The sequence below is a fragment of the Microtus ochrogaster genome, chromosome 10 (assembly GCF_000317375.1).
Source record: "Microtus ochrogaster isolate Prairie Vole_2 chromosome 10, MicOch1.0, whole genome shotgun sequence".
NCBI lineage: Eukaryota > Metazoa > Chordata > Mammalia > Rodentia > Cricetidae > Microtus > Microtus ochrogaster.
The window spans coordinates 39451364-39459403 of NC_022016.1; the positions used below are offsets into that span (position 1 = coordinate 39451364).

Here is an 8040-nt window from a genome sequence, read left to right on the forward strand (position 1 = left end):
CCAAAGCCACAGAGAAACCCTGTCTCGAAAAACCAAAAAAAAAAAAAAAAAAACAACGGTCTACAACCCCCTTCTCTCTGTCTCTGTTTCTGTCTCTGTGTGTGTGTGTTGTGCGTGCAAGGCCCTCCAGTCTCTGGGTCCCTGACTCTCACAGTACTGCGGTTAGAGGCACATGTTGGACCATGCCAAGCTTTTTATAAATGTGCTAAAGACTGGAACTCCAAGCCCTTCTGCTTGAGTATCAAGTGCTCTTATTGGCTGAGCCATCTCCCAGCTCTGAAATCAGGATCTCAGGTGTTTTTTTCTATGGCATTCACTGCAGCAGTGTTCGCGATAGCTAATCTACAGAAGCAGCCAGAATGCCGATTGAAATGAATAAGCCCTGGGTTCCATTCTTAGAACAACACAAAGCACCCAGGAGGTGAGGGTAGAAAGATCAGAAGTTCAGGATCATTCCCAGCTATATAGGATGTACCACAGCAGGCCATAAGAGACCCTGTCTCAAAAAATAAATTACAATCATTAAACAAAATAGAAAATTATATATACGGACATTATATGTGCAATGGTAATGTTACTCAGTCCTGGGACCAGCGGGAATCCTGTTACCTGGCACCACAGCAATGAACTTGGAAGATGTTCAGTGAAATAATCCTGTCCTATAAGGACAACTATCACAAGACAAATATCACTTCCATGGACCCCCTAAAGCAAAACTCACTGGAACAGAGGATAGAATGGTAGTTGTCAGAGACCTGGGGCAAGAGTGGAAAGGGAGATCTGCTGCCTAGGATGTGTCAGGTCTCTGGTAGAACAACCTTGGGCTGTAGCTCAGCTGCCTGGACTGGCCTTGGCTTCCATTCCCAGTACACTGTAAACTGGGAGAGGTGGCACTGTGATTTCAGCGCTGGGTGCCCAGGGAGGCAGAGGCCAGAGGCCAGAGGACCAGGAGTTCAAGGCCATCTTTGGCTATGTACAGAGTTCAAAACCAGCCCCCCATACTCGAGACTATGTTTCAAAACAAATTTAAAAAAAAAAAGAACAAAAGGTTCCGTCATGCAAGATGAAAAGGCCCTGAAGATGATTGTGCGACACTGTGCTCAGACTTAGGACTGCAGCGGCCACGCTCCGCGGGTCGCGGAGGCGGGCAGAGGCGGAGCCGCGGGAGCCCGGCCCGGCGGCCCCAGGGGCGGTGGCAGCCCAGCAGGCGTCTCGCGGGGCTGCTTCGCTTCCAGCTTCCACACTCGGCTTGGAGGACCCGAGAGGAAGGATGTCGTCGGAGCTTAAGGCTGAGCTGGAGTTCCTGGCGTCCATCTTCGGCAAGGACCACGAGCGGCTACGCATCGTGAGCTGGCAGCTGGATGAGCTGCAGTGTCAGTTCCTGGTGCCGCCGGCGCCAGCGGGCAGCCCGCCCTCGCCGCCGCCGCTCACCCTGCACTGCACCATCACCGAGTCCTACCCATCCTCTTCGCCGATATGGTTCGTGGACTCTGACGATCCAGATCTCACATCGATCCTGGAACGTCTGGAAGATTCGAAGCCCAACAGTTCGCTTCGTCAGCAGCTCAAGTGGCTGATCTGTGAACTCTGCAGTTTATATAACCTGCCTGAGCACCTGGATGTGGAGACGCTGGACCAGCCGGTCCCCATCGCTCAGAAAGCGACCATCCAAGAGGTGCCTTCGGAGGATGAAGAGGAAGACGCAGCTGACGGGCTGGAAGACTTGGATCACTATGAGCTGAAAGAAGAAGACACTAGTAGTGACAAAAAGTCAGAGGAAGAAGGGATTGAGAAAGAACATTTGGCAATACTAGAGAATATTAGGAAGAGTCAAAGGCAAGACCATTTGAATGGTACCGTGTCTGGATCAGTGCATGCTTCAAGTCGACTTATGAAAGAACTGAGAGAGATATACAAATCGCAGAGTTACAAGTCAGGGACTTACTCCGTGGAACTGATAAATGACAGCTTATATGACTGGCACGTTAAACTGAGGAAGGTTGACCCTGATAGTCCCTTGTATGGTGATCTTCAGCTTCTGAAAGAACAAGAAGGCACAGAATATATTTTGCTTAACTTTTCTTTTAAGGATAACTTTCCGTTTGACCCTCCGTTTGTTCGCGTCGAGGCACCTATTCTGTCTGGAGGGTATGTCTTGGGTGGAGGGGCATTGTGTATGGAACTGCTCACTAAACAGGGTTGGAGCAGTGCCTACTCCATAGAATCGGTCATCATGCAGATCAATGCCACCTTAGTCAAAGGCAAAGCTAGGGTGCGCTTTGGAGCAGATAAGAATCAATATAATCTAGAAACGGCCCAGCAGTCCTATGACTCTGTTGTGCAGATGCATGAGAAGAAGGGCTGGTTCACTCCTCCAAAGGAAGATGGGTAAATAGTTCACTGCCATGTGTTTGGAACAATGTAGCTTTAATGACACGGGCTTTGAGTATCTTTGTAACAGTAGTCCTGAAAATGTTAGCTAATTGGTGTTTTAGCGAATAATCTGTCAAGTGACCGCCAGTAGAAGTTCCAACTTTTTCATTTTGCTTACTGTAGGGATTTTGGGCTGAATTGTGAACCTTTACTGTGGTTTTTCCTGATAAGTAGACATAGTGTTAATTCTTTGTTGTCGCCTTTTCTCCTGAAGTGAAATGTGTTAAGTAGGCTGGTCAGTTGCAGCTTTACAATCTTCTTTGCTTGGGGGGGTGGGGGGATAATGAGAATTTGCAAACTGTTGTTCCATTTAGAGTCAATAAAAATTTGTCAGTGTCTAATACTGGCTAGAACATTTTTTTTTGTATTCGTGTCTTTTGTTCATGTGGTGTTGGGAATGGAAGCCAGGGCCTCCTACGTGCTGCACAGGACCTCTACCACCGCTCTCAGTTGAATGGTTAAGGCTTCTCAACCACAGTCTTTTCTCATCTAAAGCCGTTTTATTGCCTAAATAATGACAAAAACCTTGCTTGTGAATTAGTAACATTTTTATGGCCAAGGGATGATATGGATTATTTCCTGAAGCTAGGCTCCTAACTGAGGTATGCTGGCTGCACCTGGGCAAAGCAATCAAGGCCAAACCCCTTGAGGCTTATTAGCAGTCCTTGGCTCTTCCTGCTGGACGAAATCTCCCCGCTTCCATTGCCTCTTCTCATTTGAGACAGGGCCTCAGGTACCCAAGGCTGGCAGGAACTCCTGATGTTCCTGCCTCCACCTCTCAAGGGCCAATGAATCTGTTTCTTATTGGCTCACTATTTCTTCTGAAGAAGAGCCACAGCCTAGAGCGTGTGGTTGTGAACCACTGCCAGACTACCTTTCCATTTTATAAATGGGATGCTGCGAGTCTTTGTAGGCCAATGAAATTATAAAGTGCTCAGTGTGAAGACAGATTCCTCGAACAAAAGTTACACAGTTAAGTTAAAAAGTTACCTGATTTGGAGACTTCTAAATTTTTTACCTATTGTCATAAAAATGACTGTGCATCAAAGAGCAGATGGAATTCTCTGTGTGTCGATTCTTTTATAAGGCGTGATCCAAATCAGTGTACTTTGCATTTTTTTTTGTTTTACCTGAACCTGTCGTCTTTGGTTGGTAATAGTTTGATTTAAAAATAAATTCTAATTATTAAGTACTTGAAAAAGAAAACCAGAAGTGCATTTTTCCATGCACAAATCAGTTATAAATATCAAATGTGATTCATATACATTTGGTTTTTGTTTGTTTTGGGGGGGCTTTTTGTTTGTTTGTTTTCGAGACAAGGTTTCTCTGTGTAACAGCCCTAGCTGTCCTGGACCTAGCTCTTGTAGACCAGGCTGGCCTCGAACTCAGAGATCCGCCTGTCTCTGACTCAAGTGCTGGGATTAAAGGCGTGCGCCACCACTGCCCGGCCAATCCATATACATAAGTATATTTGTGCGTAGATGCAATGTGTGCATGTGGAAATGCCTGTGCACACCCACGTGTGAGCACGCGGAGGCTAAAACTTGACATTGTTATCTTCCTCCATTGCTCTCTGCCTTATTAGTTTTTAAGATTTATGGTTATTTTTAATTGTGCATATGCATGTGTGTGGAGGGGTTATACATGCACATGAGTGCAGATGTCTTCTGGGCCAGAAGGTGTCAAAACAAATTTGGGTCTTCTGCAAGACCAGTACGTGTTTAATGACTGAGCCATCTCTCCAGCCCCTCTTCCATGTTATTTTTGAGACAGGGTCATTCATGAAACTCGGAGATCACTGATTGTCTAGGCTTGACTAGCCAGAGAGCCCCAGCTCTGTGATTACAGCCATGTGCCACTGTATCCAGCTTTCTATGTGAGTGCTGGAGCTCCACACTCGGGTCTCTATGCTCAGGCAGCAAGCACTTGCCAGGGAACCATGCCCAGCCCTACATCTGCTTTAACATTCGTGCATTGGCTACCATAAGCACAGCTAAGAGATTTGACTTTTGTGCATTGTTGTGTATATTTAACTTCTTTTGATTCTATGTTGTGTTTGAGGGCAGGAGATCAAGATTTGTGGGCCGAGCCTGGTGGCACAGACCCGTCATCCCAACTACTCAGGAGTTTGAGGGGTAGGAGGATTGGAAGTTCAAGGCCTGTCTGGGCTGTGAGTTCATATTCAGCCTGGGGTAAGATACTGTTTCAAAATTAAAAGTTATAAACTACAAACAAAACGAAATAAAATAATTTTTAAAAAGAGTAAAAATTAAAAGTGAAAAAGGGTGGGCTAGGAATTTAGCTCAGTGGTATAGCCCATAGGTAGCATGAAGAATTTCCTAGGTCCCAGCACTAGCCAGTACCCGCCCCTAGCCCACTTCCTTTTTTTGATATTCTCACTCGCTTGGTTATATTTGCATGAAGTTCTGGCCAGTTGTTCAGGTAAATTGTGATGAGGCAGAATTATTTAAAGCAGCCTGGCGTTGGTGGCGCACGCCTTTGATCCCAGCACTCGGGAGGCAGAGGCAGGCGGATCTCTGTGAGTTCGAGACCAGCCTGGTCTACAAGAGCTAGTTCCAGGACAGGCTCCAAAACCACAGAGAAACCCTGTCTCAAAAAACCAAAAAAAAAAAAAAAAAAAAAGAATTATTTAAAGCATTAAAGTTCCTTAAGCCTATGACTAAGTCTTGAACACATTACAGAATTATTCAGCATCTTGACTGACAGCTTAAATCTGATAGTCTTTACTTCTTTTGTTCATCACTGGTTTATTTAGTAATGCATGGTAAACTTTATAAAATTGAATCAAATTTACAAATAACCATCAAAAACATTGGAGCATGTACTGCTCTTGCAAAGGATCTCAGTTTGGTTCTCAGCATCCACGCCAGGCAGCTCCCAACTGCCTGTAACTCCGCTCCGGGAGCATCTGATGTCTCTCCTCTGTGGGCACTGCACTCACAAGTTCCCACTCAGACACACGTGTATACGTGTAATTACAAATAAAAATAAAATCTTTTTAAAGATAGTTATTTTTATTTATTTTTATTATTATTGATTCTGTTGAGACAGGATTTCTCTGTGTAGCTCTGGCTGTCCTGGAACTTGCCCTGTAGATCATTCTGACCTCGAACTCAGAGACTCTTCTCCCTTTGCTTCTCATTAAAGATAGCTACTTATACTGTATCAAACCTTTAAATAATAATAATAACAATAAATAAAAAGTTTCTACACCCCGATAAGTCTCTCTGTCGACACAGAAATCCAAATCAGACTAAATCAAACCGAATTAGAAAAAGCCCAGGTTTAAAGGATAAAATGTTTCCGGATGATTCTCCAGCCCCCAAGAGAGGAGATGGGAAAGGAAAACTGTAAGACCAGAAAATGTGTCTGTTTTCTCGGTGGCAGTTTAAATACCCTGTGGGAGTGGTCTTGAGCATCTCTGGGAGAGGGGGCATCATTTGGTGTGCTTTCTGAGATGCAGTAGGGTTTGGAGAGAGATGGGGGAGGGCTTGGCGTGGAACTTCCGCCAGAACATCCCAGACCCTTTGGGTATATGGATGCCAGGGGTTGGGGTGGAGCTTCCACCAGAACAACAACAACAACAATAACTCAGCTAACATACTTTCAGGAACTTTGCTACGTAGACCAGGCTGGCCTCAAACCCACTGAAATCCACCTGTTTCGTGGCTCCCAAATGCCAGAATTGAAGCTATACACCACTGTACTTGCTCAATTTCTTTTAATTTTGAGACAGGGTCTCATTATATAGCCCTGACAGGTATGGAACACTCTAGACCAGACTGGCCTCTAATTCACAAAGATCGTCCTGCCTCTTCCTCCTGAATGCTGGGATTAAAGGCGTGCGACATCACTCCAAGCTTGGAACCAATCTTTTATTTCAAAAGAAAAAGAGTTGGAGCTGACATTAGTTGCTGAGACAATTTGCTAGCATTATTCCCTGTAGTTGAATTTTTTCTTGACATCAGAGCCACATCCTTCGCCTCCATGGCTGCTGAACCTTGCACTGTTTAGCATCTGGGGTAAAAGAGACAAAGGTAGAAAACCATACAGATGCCTACAGCTGAGTGGCCAGATGGAAGACAACCCTCCTTATGGATAACTAGCAAACAGACTTGAAAACTGCTTTGAGGTGACCATCACAGAGCACGTCTTCAAGCTCAACCCTCAGAAGACAGAGGCAGGTGGAACTCTGTGAGGTTGAGGCCCTTTTGAGCTACAGAGAGCGTTCTAGGCCAGCCACAGACTCTTCTCTCTCCCCTCTTCCCCTCTCTCCATCTCTCATCCTCTCTCTTCCTGTCTCTCTTCCTCCCTTTCTCGCACACAAACACACACGAAGAAATAATTTTTAATGAATTGCTTTGATGACTGGAAGAAAGTTGGGCTGAATTCAACCAGATGACATCCTGCAAGCCATAACTAAAGATCTTCCATTTGTATTTGTGATAATCTATTAGACAAGTGCCAATTGAGAGCTTGTTTTGCTATTTGCTATTTATGTGTAAGATTCTGAAGAGTTTATTTTACTTCAAGACTAGAACAGGGCATGATTGCACACACTTGTAATAGCAGCTTTGGGGAGGCTGAGACAGGAGGGTCAACTGTTTCAGATCAGCCTGGGCTACACAGGGAATTCCAGACTATGCTGAGCTACACTCACGAGCATGCGTGCACACACACACACACAGAGACATGTGCATGCACACACATGTATACACTAAAAAGGACACAAGAACATGTGTGATAGCTACTTAGAGTCAAAGAAGATTCTGTTCACACTGAGAAAGTTTTGCGTCTAGAACAAGAAGTTGCAGTCTATGGGAAGCTGGCTGTTCTCTCCTCGGCAGCACTAATTAAGAAGGAACCTGAGAGATGAGACAACCTTTAGACAAAGACAGCCTGGCTCTTGGAAAGTCCCAGAACCTTGTATTATTAAGAACATTTGTTATAAGCCCTCTTAACACCCTGGAGTTTTCCTGTCAGGAATTTTAGAAAACACTGTAAACCACAGCACTGTTCCATAAATAACGTGTCAGTTGCACAGCCATTTCCAAATTTCTTGAATTAAAAACTTTTAAATGTATTCTTTTTGAGATAAGGTGTCATCGTATAGGCCAGGCTGGCCTTGAACTCAAGGGCCTCCTGCCTCAGTTTCCCAAGCACTGGGGGTTCCAGGCCTGTCCCACACTTGTAGCTCCCATTTTCCCTTGAGATAGCAGAGCCACAGGACAGCGCAAACGTGACTCAGACAGGTTCTGCAAACCCTTTGCCTGATTTTTCTGAGTCTTACATTCCGTAGAGTTCCTGTGTAGTTTGCAAACCAAGAAGTGGACACTGGCAAAAGGCATGTGTTTTATCCCATGCTTTTTCAGACCCGGGGCAGCTGGCCTTGGTGAGTTCCCGATAGAACATCCCCATTGTTTCAGTGTGTGGGTGCACCCCTCGAGGTCCTGAGTTCCTTGCTCGAGCTCCCTCTCCTTCTGCTACTGAACATAGCAGACAATGAGGACTACTGAGAACTCAAGAACAATGGCAATGGGTTTTTGATCCTACTGCACGTACTGGCTTTGGGGGAGCCTAGGCAGT

General features: G+C 45.3%; 1 pseudogene; it reads left to right on the top strand.

The window, feature by feature from the left end:
• Nucleotides 1–1146: 1146 nt before the first annotated feature.
• On the top strand, nucleotides 1147–2760 carry LOC101991547 (annotated as a pseudogene).
• The last annotated feature ends 5280 nt before the right edge of the window (nucleotides 2761–8040 follow it).